The sequence below is a fragment of the Mytilus californianus genome, unplaced genomic scaffold (assembly GCF_021869535.1).
Source record: "Mytilus californianus isolate M0D057914Y unplaced genomic scaffold, xbMytCali1.0.p SCAF_2, whole genome shotgun sequence".
In the NCBI taxonomy this organism is placed as follows: Eukaryota; Metazoa; Mollusca; class Bivalvia; order Mytilida; family Mytilidae; genus Mytilus; species Mytilus californianus.
This window is the reverse complement of record NW_026262668.1, coordinates 88951514-88972634: the sequence shown is the minus strand read 5'-3', so window position 1 is coordinate 88972634 and position 21121 is coordinate 88951514.

The following is a 21121-nucleotide window of genomic DNA, read 5'->3' as shown; positions in this document are numbered from 1 at the left end:
CAAGTTTATTGTTTTCTATTTAGTATCAAATTTATAATTAAGACCCATTTATTACATCGGTGATCCGTTTATTTGGCAATCGCCAATGGCAGTCAGCAGGGTTTAAGAACATTTGTTGTTCGACCTGTTAGTCAAATGCGTTTTGTTAAAATATACTTTTTCACTTTTTTGGTCTTTTGGAAAATGTTGTTTGTGCTGTATTTAGACCCCTCTAACAAGAAATTTGTTTTGCATGCACACGTATAAAAATTGCGGTTTTTATCCAACGTAATCATAGGTTTGAACGTTGTTTTCAATTTAGACTTGTTTATATTTTTTCGTTTCGGCTTGTATTATATTTGCCTTCGGATTTATATGATCCGTTCATCCTATTTTGACTCCTCAAAATTCAAGAGTCTATCCTAAATTGAGGTAAATTGTATGGCTTTCCAAATACCGTTTCGATTCCTAACATCACTGAATAGACATTAATTGTCGAAATCCAGATATGGTGTACAAAAACCTTTGCACCTTTTGTTTGCGGTATATCATCTTTTCCGCAAGTTTATTGTTTTCTATTTAGTATCAAATTTATAATTAAGATCCATTTTTTACATCGGTGACCCGTTTATTTGGCAATCGCCAATGGCAGTCAGCAGGGTTTAAGAACATTTGTTGTTCGACCTGTTAGTCAAATGCGTTTTGTTAAAATATACTTTTTCACTTTTTTGGTCTTTTAGAAAATGTTGTTTGTGCTGTATTTAGACCCCTCTAACAAGAAATTTGTTTTGCATGCACACGTATAAAAATTGCGGTTTTTATCCAACGCAATCATAGGTTTGAACGTTGTTTTCAATTTAGACTTGTATATATTATATATATATATAAATATATATATACCTAGGGTAGAAAAACTTAATTTTTTCGAATTATTCAAGCCTTTGATGCCTAAAAAAATGTAATTATAAACCGACAAAATCCAGATAGTACTAAAATTATAAAAAAATACCGACATTTAAAAAAGTAAAACAGAAACAAATTGAAAACATACCAAACAATTGAAACTAGCTCGCAATTTTGTCCCAAAGTCCCAAAAGATGACATCTAGTGTGAATGAGAAGTTTTAAAGAAGTTTGACTAGTCACTTTGTATTTTCGGTTTTGTTAACAATGGAGAATTATTTACTGTCTAAAAAAAGATCCGTTTTTTCCGACTACAAGTAAAATCTATGTGTTAAAAAAAATGTAAAATTGCAGATTGTTGATAATTTATACCATTTAGAAAGGACCAAGCGATTTACCACAAGTTCTGCACCTTGTAGGTTGAAACAAGTCTTGCAATCAAATAAACAAAAGATAAACGTAATTACTAAACTAATGGAATATTGTGTTATCTGGTACTATCTGCAAGGTTAATTTTCCACATAAATAAACACAGTTTCATCCTGCATATGAAATTGTATAAATACTGATAAGGTTTAATAATGTAAATAATCGTTGGTTGATTGAGAGTCATTCATATTAGATGTTTATCTCCCGTACTGATATAGATGACTTCCAGTGATCGGATAAATACGTGACTATTTTGGCAAAATAAACAGACTACAAGTTAACTCAAGAGACATTAACAAAGTAACATTTGAACTATAGTCGTTCTATCTTTACCTCTTGTATTTTTTTGGATATGTTAAAAAAAACTAAATATATGAATAGCTAGTTAACATATAAAATATAGTTAATCGTTATTTTATTTTTCCTGTATTATGTCACTTATTTTTTCCGTCTCAAAATAAATATTGGGATTTCACTGAACGGTGCTGTGTTGTTGTTATTTTAAAAGTAGAAGGGCCAATATCAAATGTAACGTTTTTCATTATTAAAAGATAAACTTACCAAAGATTGCTTTAAGCGTTGAGCATTCTTTGATACGTTTTAACTTGTTCATAGTATAATTTTATTTACCTTTTTTATTCATATAATGGAATAAGGTGTTTTGTGTTTGCTTTTGTTTTTGTGTGTGGATATTTTACATTTAATAGTGTACTGATTAAGAGGGCAAATGAGAGGATTACATTAAGAACAAGTTTTAACGACACCCCTGTTATCTTCATATAACAGTTCAAGGTGTTCGGCATGTTTCTAAGTTTTGTGTCTATTTAAAATTCGACCACGTTACATATTTTATCGGCTTTGTTAACTTTGTTCCTACATTGTCTTCACTAGGGGCGATTTAGAGCTTTCCTTTCAATGTGTACGTTTTTCCATTGTTTAAATGCATGGTGGCCTCTAAATGTCATGCTATGTTGGTCTATGTTGTTAGATTGCTGTATCATTGACGCTTATATCATAATTAATTTCTTTTTACATTAATATATGTAAAGTTTATCGCCTTGTATTTATATTGGTGTATCAATCGTAGGAGAGTAATCGTCTCGTTCCTCTTTCTTTGAATAAAGGGACGTATTAACTTATTAAAGATGGTTCTATTCACATTGGCTACTTCTAAATGAATCATCAAACTCCAAGCAAACAAACAAAAAAAAAAACGTACAGAGCCAACAGATTTTGATAGCGTGTTAAGTACCATGCCCAGGAAGTAAACAATACAATAAACAAGCAGAAAATGTAAAGAAATTTAGTTCCATTTTTTCTGTACTTAAGTAGTTGCCTCGATGAGAATTTGTTTTCTGGTGGTCTATTGTTTTGTCATTGTTCTCCTTGAATAAGAGGTAGATTTCACAATTTTAGGACCTCTATAACGCCTATAAATGCACTCTGGACTTTTTTGATACACTTCTATCACGACAGATAACACAAGAGGTACACTACCGTTACGGATAACACGACATATATCACAAACGGCACACTATCGTCACGTACGTATAACACGACAGATAACACAAGAGGCACACTATCGTCACGTATAACACGACAGACAACACAAGAGGCACACTATCGTCACGTATAACACGACAGACAACACAAGAGGCATACTATCGTCACGTATAACACGACAGACAACACAAGAGGCACACTATCGTCACGAATAACACGGCAGATAACACAAGAGGCACACTATCGTCACGAATAACACGACAAACAACACAAGAGGCACACTATCGTCACGTATAACACGACAGACAACACAAGAGGCACACTATCGTCACGTATAACACGACAGATAACACAAGAGGCACACTATCGTCACGTATAACACGACAGACAACACAAGAGGCACACTATCGTCACGTATAACACGACAGAAAACACAAGAGGCACACTATCGTCACGTATAACACGGCAGATAACACAAGAGGCACACTACCGTCACGAATAACACGACAGACAACACTAGAGGCACACTATCGTCACGTATAACACGACAGACAACACAAGAGGCACACTATCGTCACGTATAACACGACAGAAAACACAAGAGGCACACTATCGTCACGTATAACACGACAGATAACACAAGAGGCACACTATCGTCACGTATAACACGACAGAAAACACAAGAGGCACACTATCGTCACGTATAACACGACAGAAAACACAAGAGGCACACTATCGTCACGTATAACACGACAGATAACACAAGAGGCACACTATGGTCACGTATAACACGACAGACAACACAAGAGGCACACTATCGTCACGTATAACACGACAGATAACACAAGAGGCACACTATTGTCACGTATAACACGACAGACAACACAAGAGGCTCACTAGTGTCACGTATAATTTGACAGATAACACAAAATGCACACTATCATCACGTATAACGCGACAGACAACACGACAGGCACACTATCGTCACGTATAAGACGACAGATTACACAAGAGACACGTCACGTATAACACGACAGATAACACAAGAGGCGCGTCACGTATAACACGACAGAAAACACAAGAGGCACACTATTCTACATTCTGTGCACCGGAGATAACTTCTGTGAAACATATATCTTAATTGCAGTTTATATTGCCATTGATTGAGTTTTCAGTGTAAATGCTTCTTATCCACGTACAATATATCAGCCATTTTAAACGCATGTTATCATTGGTTTGCAATATCACTGTCGTTTAACCCCCCCCCCCCCCCCACTCTCCTTTTATTTATAGTTACCATAGGATTTGTTGTTTATCATTTGTTCGTTGGTCATCTTTAAGACTGTGATACCTTTTCTCCTACAATTAGCCAATTGACTTTTACTGTAAAACATACGCTAGAATAAACACCATCGATTGTATATATCATGCAAATTTCTTCTTTTCTGTTCTTACAATGCCAATATTAGATCCAAATGAAAACTGCATTGTGATCAGGAAAATTACAAAGAAAATCTCATTCCGCCTGATTTTGTATGACTATTGATCTTAGAAGGTAAGGAACTAATAACATATATTTTAAATGTCAAATCGGTACTAGCTAAAACTAATTATAACAGAAAAAAATCTATAAAGAAAATAACTTTCATCGTAGGATTCTACTTCGACTTTGCAATTTGTATTGTTAAAACATATATAATAAACATCAGAAAAAATATGACTTTAAACCTTCGTTTCCTTTATGTCTCAATTGCAGATGTATAAAATCTCTGCAACGACAAACGAAATCTTTACAATTTTCTACAGCGACTAATATGTAGGAAAAAAACACCTGTTGTTACTACAATATTTTTAACGAAATATGATATCATAACATTAAAAATAAATTACTTTCTACCACAAACTGATAATTTTATGACTTTCAAGTTCATCTAATTTTCAATGATAACGAAGATACTATATTATCACCGTTCATAAATGATTTTAACACAACTCTTGGAGGAAAATACAGTGTCAGACGTCTTTTAGTTATCTTGTTCACTGACACGTATTCCAAACCGTTTCGGTTCTGCTAATTGTGTTAAAAAATTAGTCTGAAATGATAAGTACACGTGGTGAAACGTTTAACACTGTGTTTGACTGCTTTAATTGATGCTCAGGTTTATTTCTGAAGTTAAATATAATACACATTGAGATACTGCTAATTTCAGATGCAATAATACATATTCCAGAGAACAAAATATCATGCCTTTCCTAATATTAGCTCATAGTTAACACGATAAAATGTTTCACAACAATAAAGAAAGAACCATTTTTTTTAGTTGAAAAAATGTTTAATAGCAGTGTTATAAATATTGTTTTTATCCCGCAATTTACACCCGGCACTTTCATCTTTTAAAGGAGAAGGTCCGGTAAGGGCTAATTTCGGCCTAAAATTCGAAGTACATCTGAAGAAAGATTTTTGACATTTTTTAAACACTTAAGTGGCTACTTCAGTCGATTCAATTAGTTATTATAAAAGATTTGGACTGATTTGGTAATTAAAAACGCTCAAATTCGAGTTTAAATATGAAAAGTCTATCAAGTATGCCATTAAACGTCACTTTTCAGATAGTTTTTGTCTAAAATGGAAGTGGCCGTATTCGTGTTCAGTCTCAATATTTATATATGTTATGTATTATCACTAAATACAACATATATTCAAATATTTAGACTGAACACAAGTGCGGCTACTTTCATTTTAGACAAAAACCGTCTTAAAATTATCACAAATGTTTAAATTGTGAAGATATCAGTATTTTTGCATGAAATAATGATGCTAGTACCTGATGCATGTCCATTGTATTATCAAAAACAGCTTATATTTAAGTCACAAAAGTATTCGACTTTCCAATAAATAGCTAAAAGTTTACAATTTAACAACTTGGTAAAAATGTTATATTTTGGGGCCGAAGAAGGGTCTTACCGGGCCTACTCCTTTAGTTGTTTAAATCCAAATAGTTGTTTCTGATTTTTCAAAGAAATCCGACAAAAATTGTAGTTTAAACACGGACCGCGAAGAGGACCCCAAAATGAACTACTAGTATCACACAAAAAGAAATATTCACATTACTGTTTGCTCAATATAAAAGCGGAGTAACAGGAGACTTTATTTGAACAAGTACAAATAAAGCAAAATAATATTTGTGTAACTGTTATTTGATCAATGGTTGGCTGATTGTAGGATAAAAACATATTTTCCAACATCTCTGTACTCGGTAATAAATTTACGTCACGTGGCACAGGAAACTTTGACCTTCCAGGATATTTGGTACATTCTGTGCACATTTAGTTTCAAAGTAGTCTCTATTTATAAGTGTCAATATATCTAAGTAATGTTGTTTTATATATATATCCATCCCTTTTTAATTTTCGTAGAGCGTAAAGAATAACCGACTACAAAAACGTTAAATGAAGGTGATGACAGAACCATTACCTTTATTCATTATTTATAAGCATCAATCCATACTTTTATTATGTTTAAAAGTTTTCATATTATAGTGCATGTAGACCTTGTATCTGAAATTTTATTTTGTTCTGTACCAGTTGAAAGTATATATTATTGCGTTATAAAACCGCATTTTTAAAAATTCTGTCTTGTAAGTTAACATTTTTTCAAAATAATCAATCATTTGTGATGATGATGTTGATGGATAGCTTTTTAACGTCTAGCATATTCAGGACGGATTATTGTTAATGTAATAAGAAAATAAACACTGTTTGTATTAGACCGATACGCTGAGCCGATTTTTTAAAGTGCTAGTTTACATGGTGACAGTATACTGGAAGACATGTCACCATACCCGGACACATTGCTCTGACTCCGGCTCGATATATTTTTGCTCTTACTCCCCCGATGCCACGTGAATAAAGGAGAAGCAGCAACCAACTACAAATTTAAAGTCTTTGGTTCAATTTGGACGATGTTTTATCCCACTACCTCCTGTACTCAAGGCGAGCACTCAACCACAAGACAATCGAGGCAGTAAAGCAATTAAGCCCGTACATAAGAATCAAAATGTATCAAATTTTGGATTTTTAAAAATTTTTATTCAGATATTGTTTCGATTTTGGTAAGGTTTTACTTATGGTGTAGCGACAGATGAAGTATTTGCTTGACATACAGAATTTGGCTCTCAGCCAAAAAAAAAAAAAAAAGCGACTGAGACAATAAAAAACATTTTATACTTTTATATAACGAACATACCATTTTAATTTAACGCTGACATTGATGACAATAAAAATGTATTGTTGTGGATTTACATCAGTTTAAGAAAGTCATGTGATTATCGAAATTTAAAGCTTGCAAGATAAATGAATACTATAGACGAATATTCTCTAGATGTCTTTTGGTCATCTTTGTCGTTTGGTGTTGTCTAATTGAAGTATACCTCACTTCTTCGTTTATTCTTTTTATTAACATTATGTAAATTTCATTTCATATGCACGTACTCCATCTTTTATTACTCAATAAAAATATTTTATCAGGTTCAATAGTTAACTGATGCTGCGGAGTAATAATTCACATAAAAAAGTCCTGAGTTACGACAGGTACTGTTATACACAAAACTTGGTAGCCGAAAAATAGCAATTTTTTTCTTGTTAACAGATACGATATAAAAATCAGATGTCAAATGTCCTCTTTGATTTGAAAACTTATTTCAATTTATTTCTGAAGTACGAAATGTATATGACACAGAAACGCAAATTAATATCGTGATGTCTCACCAATTTAATTTATTAATGCAAATTTGTATCGATTTTGGAAACTAGAAGAAGACACCATGTTTTGAAGCCTCCAAAATTCTAGTTTTATTTAGTTACAAGTTTGAATATCAAATCAATAGAAGTCAGTGTATTACAGATCACATAGATGAAACCATGTAGCATGCATTACATAACATTCATTAGTATTTATGAGTTTGTAATTTTTGCATTTAATGGAATTTGTCTTATTTGTTCTTGCAAACTAAGACCTCTACCGCAAATCAAGTTTTAATTGTGGAATACAATAGTCAGGGCTAATTCCAATAGCGAATAGAAGACGGAAGAACAATTGGTTTTGTTTCTACTTAATTGTCCTCTAGATTATATTCAGCTGCGCATAACATATAGTCGTTTGGGGATTTAAAGCCACGTGACTTTTCTAAATCTAAAAAGATGACATTATATGTATAAAGGATTGCGACATCTCATACTTAACTACAAAATTGTTGTTAATGATATTAGTCAATTATTATTTCAGCTTTTAAGGCCTAAATTGACTTTGAAATCTATGTATATCTTTAGAAATACATTTTGATGTTTGTTTAGATAGTGGTACAACAGCTTCTTTTTTGCTTGTTCAGCAACGTATGTAATGCTCTTGAGTAGGGTTATTTAATTCGATATGTGATCACAGCTTTGTTTATATTTGGTACGTACATGACTTTTAGTCAATCTGTGGCTGCGACCAGATGATTAATTTGCATTTAAGATTTAAGTATCATCCTTATTAAAATATTTGTTAGAGAATGCAGAAAACGACGGTAAAAGTTCATTTCTTTTGATCAGCTAGATTCTCTGATTTGGAAAGATACCAATACTCCATGATAAATCTTTCTGATTCATTGTTCAGTCACCTCCAAAAATGCATTATTTTTGACTTCTGATTAAATTAAAGCTCCAGTAGTTAACTGATATTCGATCGTAAATCGACAAAGAAAAGACAAATCAAGGTAAGAAACAAAATCTGAGGGAATCGCATGGACTACAAAATGAGCGAGATCGGATGCGTAAACAGGATAAGCGTCTCCTGCTAAGCAGCACCACTCGCCCTGCAAATCCACACACAGTCAAAAGCACAATCGGAAGTAGGACACAATCGTTAAAATAACAGATCAGACGACTATACTTATTTCTTAATATCTAAGATAGCAAATAATGTCGCTTGTGAGTTGAAACACCGACACATCGTGTCGGTCAGCTGATTCGTGATGCTGACCGATTAACGAAGTCAGTATCGTGTGAACATGCACGAACGTAACGTATAAACTGAGGTGTAAACACAATTCGACAAAGCAAATGGTATGTTACTACCGAAAAATGGGAAGTTGACAATTAGAAAGTTAAAATATCAGGTTTGTCAAAGGTTCTAGTTTGAAGTCGTCCCTCTGTGTCATTGTCGAGGAAAAGATCAAGATATAAATCAGACCTTATATATTCGGTAGTATCCTAAATATCAAGTTCACTGGGATATATGAGATGAAAGCACTGGTTGAAATGTGCGTAATTGAGTGACAGGACATCATATATATATATATGAAAGTGAAATTATAGGAATTTGCAAGATGCATTTTCCTTCTGTCTTTGAGATGGATCTGTATGAATGAGGCTTCATATCAGTACAAAAAAAAAATCAGCCGGTAGAGGTCCACAATTAGTACCCATTGGAATGCCAACTCTCTGCTGATATATCGTTCCACCAAACTCAACAAATATGTCACTCACAAGGCCAGCATTTTGATGATATCTATATCGTTGTATTTGTTGTGGAAATCAGTGTGGTACTTCATAAAGTAAGATATCGTAGTATCCAACACTATATAAATAACACATAGCTGAGAGGGTGATAGAACAGATTGTTACCCCGAGAAAACATTGTCAACTGAGGCGAAGCCAAGGTTGATAATGTCTTTCCGAGGGGTAACAATCTGCTCTATCACCCTCTCAGATATGTGTTATTTAATTTATTATACTGAATGTTCTGTTATTGCTGTCGATTAAATTTCAAATTCAAAGTAATAAACTATGACGTCTTGTACATAACAACCATCCGTATTTAATAAAGCGCACACTTGATCAAGCGTCTCCGTGAAGGGTAATATAGTATTTGCCATAGGATAGAGATGTATTTAATAAAGCGCACACTTAATCAAGCGTCTCCGTGAAGGGTAATAGAGTATTTGCCATAGGATAGAGTCGTATTTAATAAAGCGCACACTTGATCAAGCGTCTTCATGAAGGGAAATAGAGTAAATTAACACCCTCGTATTAGCCAATCAAAATATGGCATTTTAACGTGAAGTATAATAAAAGAAATTATATCTACGTTTCCCATTTTAGTAGAAAAGCTGTGTTATACGATTTAGTAAATCTTTCGATTGAGTACGGGGAATAGAAGTGTAAAACGTAGAAATATCAAATGATCTGATATTACTGCACGATTGTAAAGGTTTTATTAGAAGATTTTGTAGTAAAGAATCCACTTCTGATTGACACTGCTATATATATATATATGTACAAGTCTGAATTAAAAACAACGTTCAAACCTAAGTATGATTGCGTTGGATAAAACATCAATTTTTATACGTGTGCATGCAAAACAAATTTCTTGGTAGATTGGTCTAAATACAGCACAAACAATATATATATATAAAGTGTACAAAACAGCAGCAATATTAAAAAAAAACGGTAAATACAAGTATCAGATAGCAGATATCCTTCAACAGTATGATGTAAAATGAATCTTATCAATTTATTCTGATATTGCTAAGAACAATCTTGAAAGTAATACAAACCAAACCACGTTCGTATAATTCTAAAATTTCAAAGTTGATGAAGGTTAAGTATTTACAACAGAGACTGCATAGATATGCACCCCCCCCCCCACCCCACCCCCAAAAAAAAAAATAGTAATGTGCGATATGAGCTAGAACAATTCTAAAATTTCAAAGGGGGAGAATCTTTTCAAAATTGACTACGGTTAAGTAATAGACAACTTTCGAGTTCGATGCATTTCCGTCAAAAACTCTGGTTTTAGTGAACATCATTCGTGCGTTTAGGGGCATCGTCACTTCCGTTCCAATGTTGAGCAAGTGGTTGGAAAACTATAATGCTATATTGCACGAATTATTCGGCAAATTAAATTCTCATAATTGACAATCAGCACTACTGTCATTAGGGAATTGGGATTAAGTACTTACAAATTCAGGAGCCTCTGGCCTTTGTTAGTCTTGTATCATTTTTAATTTTAGTTTCTTGTGTATAATTTGGAGTTTAGTATGACGTCCATTATCAATGAACTAGTATACATATTTGTTTAGGGGCCAGCTGAAGGACGCCTCCGGGTGCGGGAGTTTCTCGCTGCATTGAAGACCCATTGGTGGCCTTCGGCTGTTGTCTGCTCTATGATCGGGTTGTTGTCTCTTTGACACATTCCCCATTTCCATTCTCAATTTTAAAACAAATATTATTTCTAGTTTATCCTGCACAATGACGATCACTAAGACGCTTGATGAACGTTAATAGTGCAGGGATACAGGCGATCCCCTCTATCTGGTAAATGACGTCATAAAGGCGCGCATAATTGACGAGTTTTTTCCGGTGAAGGATGAACTCGAAAGTGGTCTATTACAACAGAGGTTGCGTACTTATACATCCCAAAATGAATAGCACTGTTAGATTTGAACTGGTATAATTTTATTAATTTTTAAAGTTGACGAGGTTAAGTAATTACAACAGAACCTGCTTATTCATACATCCCAAATGGATAGCGCTGTGCAATTTGAACTGATATACATCTAGAATTTCAGCGTTGACGAAAGTAAAGGAGTAACAAAACAGACTGTTTAGTTATATATATTCAACCCAAATGAATATCACTTTCCCGAGTGATTCTCTCATCCCTAGACCAAGCAGTGTTGTGGTCAATGATGGTAATAGTCAGTCGATTGAGATTTGCCTTAGTGTGGCCAGGGGATCTCAAATGTCGACTGAGGGAAAGGTCGGGCTTACATTCATAGTAACTACGATGGCCGTTCATACGTTTGTGAATTGGCTGTTCTGACTCGCCAACATACTGTTACCATATTTACACTGTATGAGATACACAGTATTTGTTATTTTGCAAGTAACATGGCAAAATATGGTGTATTTCGTATCAGTGGAGTGACTTTTTAAAGTCTGGGTATTCAGTATTTGTTTGAAAGTCAGACATCGTTTGTTCCCACAACCCTTGCAAAAGCCCACTAACGAAGAACCTGGTTTAGAGGTTAAATCGCATCTAACCAGCAAGTCTTTAAGGCTTTTGGGAGTACGGAATACCAGTACGGGTGGCTCGGGAAAAAAAAGTTGCGGATGTTTTTCAATTTCTTCCCAATGTTGAGGATTATGTGTGATATTTTGTCAAATTTACATGTTAAGTCAGCACAAACGGCATTAAAAGACCTTTTTGTCTTTATATTGTAAGAGTCATCTCGGCTGATGTTGATAGTACGAGAGAAACCCCTATAAATATCTTTTCTTTTGTAGATCTGATTTTTCAGTTGACCGCAAATCTTTTGTATACGCTTTTTTCCACAGTATCGTTGGTGGAGCAAATCCGCTTCATTCTAATGGCCTGGCTGTAGGGAATGCTCTTTGTGCAGTGTTTGTGCCACTACTCAGGAGAGAAAGATATTGATGTTTGTCTGTGGGTTTGCAATCCAGATCTGTAAATATGCTTCCATCCTTTACCTGTGTAGCAGTGTTAAGAAATGTGATCTTAGAGTCAGAGATTTCATAAGAGAATTGTATTGAGGATTGGGCGTCATTGGCATGTTGAATGAACGCACTAAGTTCTTCTTCAGTTTTAACACATTTCATGTCAATATCGTCGATGAATCGGAACCAAGAAAGATTTTTTTTCAATTTGCCCATAAATTTATATATATTGGCATAAGACGTGCATCTTTGTTGCCATTGCTGTTCCATTAACCTGGAGTTAGTGTTAACCATTGAATGTGAAGTTATTGCATTTCAATACCAAAGTTAGAAGCTGGACTAAACATTCAGTTGGTGGGTGTAAGGTGCTGCGAGAGTTCAAGACTTCCCTACAGGCTTCAATATCATCTTCATGGGGATGTTAGTATACAGAGAGGTAACCTCAAGTGAGACAAGGATCGTTTCAGGTGGGAGAGGGTTCAAGGATTTCATTTTTTTAAGATAGTGTGTTGTATCTTGTATGTAGGATGGTATATGTTTTACGTGTGGTCTTAAATAAAAGTCAATAAATTTTTGATATTTTCTCTGTAGCGTGGTCATTGGCAGAAACTATTGGTCTACCTGGATTATTTACTTTGTGTATTTTGGGCAGAAGATAGAAACGTCCCGGCTTTGACTTTTCCGGTTTTAGGTATTCAAATGTGTCTTCCTCTGTATGAATTTGTTCACCAATGATTTTCAAGTCTGTGGTGAATGGTTTGTTGAATGTAGGAGTTGGGTCAGAGTCTAATTTCTTATGAAATCCTTCATCAGAGAGTTGACGTTCTGCCTCTTGAATGTAATCACATTTGTCCATGATGACAACAGCACTGCCTTTATCTGCTGGTTTTATTATTATGTCGTCTCTGTTTTTAAGCAACTGCACAGATTCATTTTCTTCAGATGATGAATTGTTGAATGTTTGGTAAATGGTATATATATAATTCGTCTCAAATTTAGCCCAACAATGATACATTGTGTTCATCCCTCTGTTGGATTCGAACCCTTGCTTTTATGACATCGTGGCAACACCGCCTGCACCGTAAAAAATATAGCTTTCTTTAGTCAAGTAATGGCTTTCCCCGGATTGTAACACAGGACATGATGTACAGTGGCAAGTAGATGATTTAGCCCTCCGATCAGCTATGTTTTGTCTGTCGTAAAGGATGATAATGTTACTTACAATACCGCCACATCAAATTTTTAAACACGTTCTTCTAATTATCTATTATATAAATCACATACGACATTGAACTTCTTATTATCATTAATGGCAGACATAATTAATGTATATTTAAAACAGTCTGATCATTATTATAGGGGAAATTTCTTATCTTCGTTTTCTTGAACAATCCCCGACAAGATAATAAGGAAAATATTCCCAATGTGATTTGTCATTTACGCATTAATTTATAAAAAAGAGATAAAAAGTGATATAAACTTATTCATCACACAATACTGATGCTGTTTCGACAACATTATTTCCTTTTTTTGCTAGTATTTTAATAGCAATTGACGGGTCGCAATATCCCTTGTGGAATGCTATGAACTTTTTGTTACTATAATCTTGGTCCCGAGTGATATATTTTACTTCTGTTAAATAAAACCTCAATGACATCTTAATATTATAAGCATTAACCTTTTTCACGAAAACAAAATCAATGTCTAGAATATAGTTTCCAAAGAACTTAGTCTATAACTGTTCTTTTATACCGCTCTTTCAGTTAACAACCAGAAAGCGGCAACTAAGTTGTAAACGTACTGGTATATAGGATATGCATGAGTGCAATACCGGACCAGTTAAGCCACTAATTCCACAACGAGGCAACGCTATAAGGATAAGCGTTAAAAACTTTTTGTTTTTGATTTGCCGCACTTCAATTTTTGGTTTCGATAAGCTTGTGTTATTTTCTGCGAACATTAGCCTATAAGTAATGGTTAAAGAGATTAATCTAAGTCACATTTTTTTGATACTTTTGGCATGATAATCATTTTCTTGGTAAACCCATTTACATAGAGATAATACATCATCAATGATGATTAATACATTAATTTTTGTCTGATCATACACAGTAGTTTGAACACCGTCTACAGGTTTCAAAATTCTGTACTAGTATATGAAATGATATGACAAATGAAGTGGAAATTATTTGTTCCCTTTTTCTAAGTTTACATATATCTATGCAGTCTCTGTTGTAATACTTAACCTACGTCATTTTTGAAATTTTAGAATTATACAAGCGTTGTTTGGTTTTTATACGACCGCAAATATTTTTCGGTCGTATAAAGGTATGACGTTGTCTTTCCAGACAATAACTTGAGTATAAGTGTGTGGATCTCTATGAAATTGTACCACAAGGTTCGATACCACCAAAAGAGATTGGGATTGATTTTAGGATTAGGGCCCAAAAGGGACCAAAACAAGCATTTTTCTTGTTTCAGGACAATAACCTGTGTATAAGTGTATGGATCTCTATGAAATTGTACGAGAAGGATTCATAACTCAAAGGGATTGATTTTGGGGGTTAGGGCCCAAACGGTTAAGGAATTAGGGGCCAACAAACAATGATTTTCTGGTTTCTGGACAATAACCTGAGGATAAGTTAATTGATCTCTATGAAATTGTACCACAAGGTTCCATACCAAAAAGGAATATTGGGATTGATTTGGAGGGTGCGGGGTTATGGCTCTAACCTTTAGGGAAAAAGGGGCCAAAAACGAAACTTTTCAATACTTTTATAGATTGCTTATTTCTTGACCAATTTCAATGGAGTTAATTTAAAGTCTTGAATTTTTGGGGTCTGAATCTGCTGAATCTAACTGTTAATTTGATTTTGGATTTTGGGCCCCGTTTTTATATTGAGTCACATTGTGGCCCAAAGGGCCCAAAATTAAACTTTGTTTCAATTCATGAAAAATTGATTACTTGGGGTTCTTTGATATGCCGAAGCTAACCGTGTATTTATATTTTTAATTTTGGGCCCGTTACCAAAGGGTTCATAATTAAACATTGTTTGATTTCAACAAAAAAGGAATTATTTGGGTTCTTTGATATGCTGAATCTAACCGTGTATTTAGATTTTTGATTTTGGGCACAGTTTCAAATTGGTTCACATTAAGGTCTGAAGGGTCCAAAATTAGTGTAAATTTGATATTTACAAAAATTGATTCTTTGATATGATGACTCTAATATTTTGGATATTTAGGCCCCTTTATAGAGGACCAAAGGGTCCAAAATTTAACTTTATTTGATTCCACTAAAAATCGAATTCTTGGGGTTCTTTGATAAACTGAATCTAACCATGTATTTAGATTTTGGATATTGGACCATAGTAGGTAAATGTCCAATTTCAAATGTTTAAGTTCTTAGACCACATTCATTCTGTGTGAGAAACCTATGCTGTGTAAAATATTTAATCACAATCCAAATTCAAAACTGTATCAAGCTTGAATGTTGTGTCCATACTTGCCCCAACTATTCAGGGTTCGACCTCTGTGGTAGTATCAAGCTGCGCCATTTTATGAATTGTATAACGGTACGGATTGTTTAAGTTAAACCAAAAAGATTGATTTGATTCATTTTATATCATCATAATCATACTGATGAAGGATATCTGTTATCCGAAATATTAATAGATACTTACATTTATTGTTTCCTTTTTTAATATCGTGTGTATATATTTATACGTCTTTTGGAAAATGTTGTTTGTGCTGTATTTAGACCCCTCTAACAAGAAATTTGTTTTGCATGCACACATATAAAAATTGCGGTTTTTATCCATCGCAATAAGTCTAAATTGAAAACAACGTTCAAACCTATGATTGCGTTGGTTTTTATCCAACGCAATCATAGGTTTGAACGTTGTTTTCAATTTAGACTTGTATATATATATATATATATTTCTCTAATTCTTCGTCAATTTATCCCTTTCTGCACCCATTGTATAAACAAAAATTTAATCAACGTGTGGTTTGTTTGATCTCAGTTCTTCATTGGTTTAAATCCGATTATGACGTCAAATTTTCTTGCTTTCCTCTGAATTTCCTATTGTGACGGCATGAAAAAAGGTGACCATGCCTGATGACGTCACATAGAAAAGACACATCTTTTTGCAGATCATTCGAAAAGAAGGAATAAATTTGCCTGCGTATTGTTTGAAAATCATTAGAGAAACAGATTCCACTACCAAATCTCGTGTAATACGATATTTATCCACTCTCGACAGTTAAATTTTAAATATTTAAAACGCTCGGCGAGCCTCGCGTTTTAAATTTGAAAATTTAACTGTCTCGAGTGGATAAATATCGTATCACACTCGATGCAGTGGTAGAATCTATATATATATATATATATATATATATATATATATATATAAGTCTAAATTGAAAACAACGTTCAAACCTATGATTGCGTTGGATAACAACGTTGTTTTCAATTTAGACTTGTATATATATATATATACATATATAAGTCTAAATTGAAAACAACGTTCAAACCTATGATTGCGTTTGATAAAAACCGCACCGCAATATATATAAGTCTAAATTGAAATCAACGTTCAAACCTATGATTGCGTTGGATAAAAACCGCAATTTTTATATATATACAAGTCTAAATTGAAAACAACGTTCAAACCTATGATTGCGTTGGATAAATACCGCAATTTTTATACGTGTGCATGCGAAAGAAATTTCTTGGTAGAGGGGTCTAAATACAGCACATACAACATTTTCCAAAAAATCAAAAAAGTGAAAAAGTATATTAAAACAAAACGCATTTAACTAACAGGTCGAACAACGGATGTTCTTAAATCCTGCTGACTGCCATTGGCGATTGCCAAATAAACGGATCACAAGATGTAACAAAATGGATCTTTATTATGTTTTTAATACCAAACAGAAAACAATAAACTTGCGGAAAAGATGGAATACCAGAAGCATGAGGTGCAAAAATTTGTACACCATATCCGGATTTCGACAATTAATGTCTCTTCAGTGATGTTAGGAATCGAAACGGTATTTGGAAGGCCTTATTATTTACCTCAATTTAGGATAGACTCTTGAATTTTGAAGAGTCGAAATAGGATGAACGGATCATATAAACCCAAAGGCAAATATAATACAAGCCCAAACGAAAAAATATAAATAAGTCTAAATTGAAAACAACGTTCAAACCTATGATTGCGTTGGATAAAAACCGCAATTTTTATACGTGTGCATGCAAAATAAATTTCTTGGTAGAGGGGTCTAAATACAGCACAAACAACATTTTCCAAAAGACCAAAAAAGTGAAAAAGTATATTTAAACAAAACGCATTTGACTAACAGGTCGAACAACGGATGTTCTTAAATCCTGCTGACTGCCATTGGCCATTGCCAAATAAACGGATCACAAGATGTAACAAAATGGATCTTTATTATTTTTTTAATACCAAACAGAAAACAATAAACTTGCGGAAAAGATGGTATACCGCAAGCATGAGGTGCAAAAATTTGTACACCATATCCGGATTTCGACAATTAATGTCTCTTCAGTGATGTTAGGAATAGAAACGGTATTTTGGAGGCCATATATACATAATTACTCTAAATATCAGCACAACAATGTTAAATCTGCAGATTTGCGGAGGCAAATTTTTGTTCTTCTCTCGCCGGGATTCGAACTCATGCTATTTGGATATCGAGACAACACCGCCTGTACTGTGTCCAGCGCTCTAGACCACTCGGCCACCTAGACTGAACTAATAATTTAGCATTCGTTGGTCTAGTGTTACCTTTCCTAGTCAGTAGAATCTAGAGTTGTAACACAGTACATGATATATTGGGCATGAAGATGGAATAGATTGCAGATTAGCTAAATATCTATCGTAAAGGATCGTAAGATACAGTCACAGAAATAATTAATTAAGTATATATATCTAAATGTATGACAACTTTACGTCAGACGTTATCCATCGGGTAACCTGTGGTTGTACAGGGCTAACACCATAAATTAAATATACTTCGTCTCAAATTTAGTCCAACTATGTTAGATCTGCGAATGTGGGTTTGCAAATTTTGTTTCTCCCCTCAGCGGGATTCGAACCCCGGCATCTGAGACATCGGGCAACACCGCCTGCACTGTGTCGAGTGCCCTAGACCACGCATCCAACTAGGCTATATGAAAATATAGCTTTCCTTAGTCGAGCAATGCTTTTCCTCGTCGGCTTTATCTAGGGTTGTAACACAGTACATGATTTATAGTGGCAAGAAGATGGTATACCTTGCAGATCAGCTGTTTGTTGTCTGTCGTATATATATATATTGTTGCCATGATGTCACAGAAGCAAAGGGTTCGAATCCCTCTGAGGGAAGAACAAAAATTTGTGCTTTCGCACATTTGAAGATCTAACATTGTTGGGCTAAATTTGAGACGAATTATATATATATATATATATATATATATATTATGGTGTTAACCCTGTGTAACCACGTGTTATCAGTTGGAGAATGTCTGTCATAAAGTTGTCACATGTTTAGACGTGTATAACAAAATTAAAATTTGATGTGACGGCATGGTAATTAACATTATCATCCTTTACGACAGACAAAATAGCTGATCTGAAAAGTACACCATTTACTTATCACTATACATCATTTACTGTGTTACAACTCTAGATAAACTGAGCCGACGGGGAAAGGTATTACATCGACCATCGAAAACAATATGTTTATGTAGCCTAGGTGGTCGAGTGGTATAGGGCGCTGGGCACGGTGCAGGCGGTGTTGCCACGATGTCACAGAAGCAAGGGTTCGAATCCCGCTGAGGGAAGAACAAAAATTTGCTAACGTAAATTTGAAGATCTAACATTGTTGGGCTAAATTTGAGACGAATTATATATATATATTTTTAGGCGTTTATAAAATTTATTTATTGTGTACAGGTATCTTTACTCGTAACGATCCAGCGCCCTCGTTAGAAAGATCGTTGACTAATATCTAGACGTTTATATATATATTTTCCTTTTATATCATTTATTTCATTTTATTCTCTCATATTTGCACAAATTAAGTGGAAAAAAAGAATACAAAAATACAATGGCTTAAAAATCATTATTAAACATTATTATTATTACGTCTTGACATGAATGAACCAAAAATAACCAAGACGGCATGTCTTTTGTTGAAATTCAAATTAGATTTAATCAATCTGTACATGTCTAGTATAATTTCAAGATACTTTCAGCTCTCTGTTTTTAATCTTGCAGCATGTTACTAAATAGGATTTTGCGTGCTAACGTTAAGAAACGACTGGACGTCAAAGATATCTAAACCATTTCTCATTACGTTTTAATCAAAGCAGTAAGAAGGAAAATATAAACGACAAATTGATTTTAAATCAGGCCGTTATTTTCTTTATCGTTTTGTATAATATTTTGAAATAGCATACTTATGGTATGGGCTTTGCTCATTATTGAAGGACGTATTGTGACCTGTAGTGTTTACACCCTTGCCATTGGTCTTTCGGTGAATAGTTGCAGTCATGCCCTATCTCTATTCTTATATTTATGTTGAACCAGAACACGAAATTAGCTATTCAAATACAGCTAAATTCTCACTGATTTATAAGTTGTGTACAAGTCAATAAATGTGTTAAAAAAATGTGACAAAATTCTGTTCAAATTATAATTTCAATAAGGTTTTTGTACAAGGTATCAGTACTTTAAAACACCTCCTTTCGTCAGATTATACAAGTTTATCCTAAATAGTTGTCCAGATTGGTGTTTTACACACAAATTAATATACTCAAACCAAGCTTTGTCCTCTTCGTCATAAAATTGCAAATGAGGACACCTGATTGGATTGTATTCTGTTTTCATTCTATCATTTATATCATATTCTATGTCCACAAACATTTATAGTGTAATTATATAAACTTTTTTCAGACTCGGACTTCTCTTGAACTGAATTTTAATGTGCGTATTGTTATGCGTTTACTTTTCTACATTGGCTAGAGGTATAGGGGGAGGGTTGAGATCTCATAAACATGTTTAACCCCGCCGCATTTTTGCGCCTGTCCCAAGTCAGGAGCCTCTAGCCTTTGTTAGTCTTGTATTATTTTTAATTTTAGTTTCTTGTGTACAATTTGGAGTTTAGTATGACGTTCATTATCACTGAACTAGTATATATATTTGTTTAGGGGCCAGCTGAAGGACGCCTCCGGGTGCGGGAATTTCTCGCTGCATTGAAGACCTGTTGGTGGCCTTCTGCTGTTGTCTGTTCTGTGGTCGGGTTGTTGTCTCTTTGACACATTCCCCATTTCCATTCTCAATTTTATTTGTATCAATGCTATGTATAAAACATAAGAAATTGTACATAACACATATACACCAAATAAGAAAAAAAAGTGAGGTAAAAGAAAATAAATTTAACAGTCAATTTTCATCCTTCAATAAATTACTCTAGGTATGAAACTGTTATAAAACGTTGATTCATGTAAGGGCCTCCGTGGTGTAACGTCATTTCTGTTATGATAATTATGTAATGTCAAAAAGTATACGGTAATGACCCGAACACATTTTATTCACGCAGCGCAGCGCAGGAGTGAAATATCAGTGTTGTTCGCCGCTGGCCAATACCGCATTTTAAATCTTTTCAATGTCCAGTTTATGGGTCCTCACAAATGGGACAATGGCCTTTGATTCGGATATTGAGTTATATCGAATCGTCGGCTGAAACGTCATCCAATTTATTGATCTAAAAATAGTTTTAACATCCTTGAATTTACG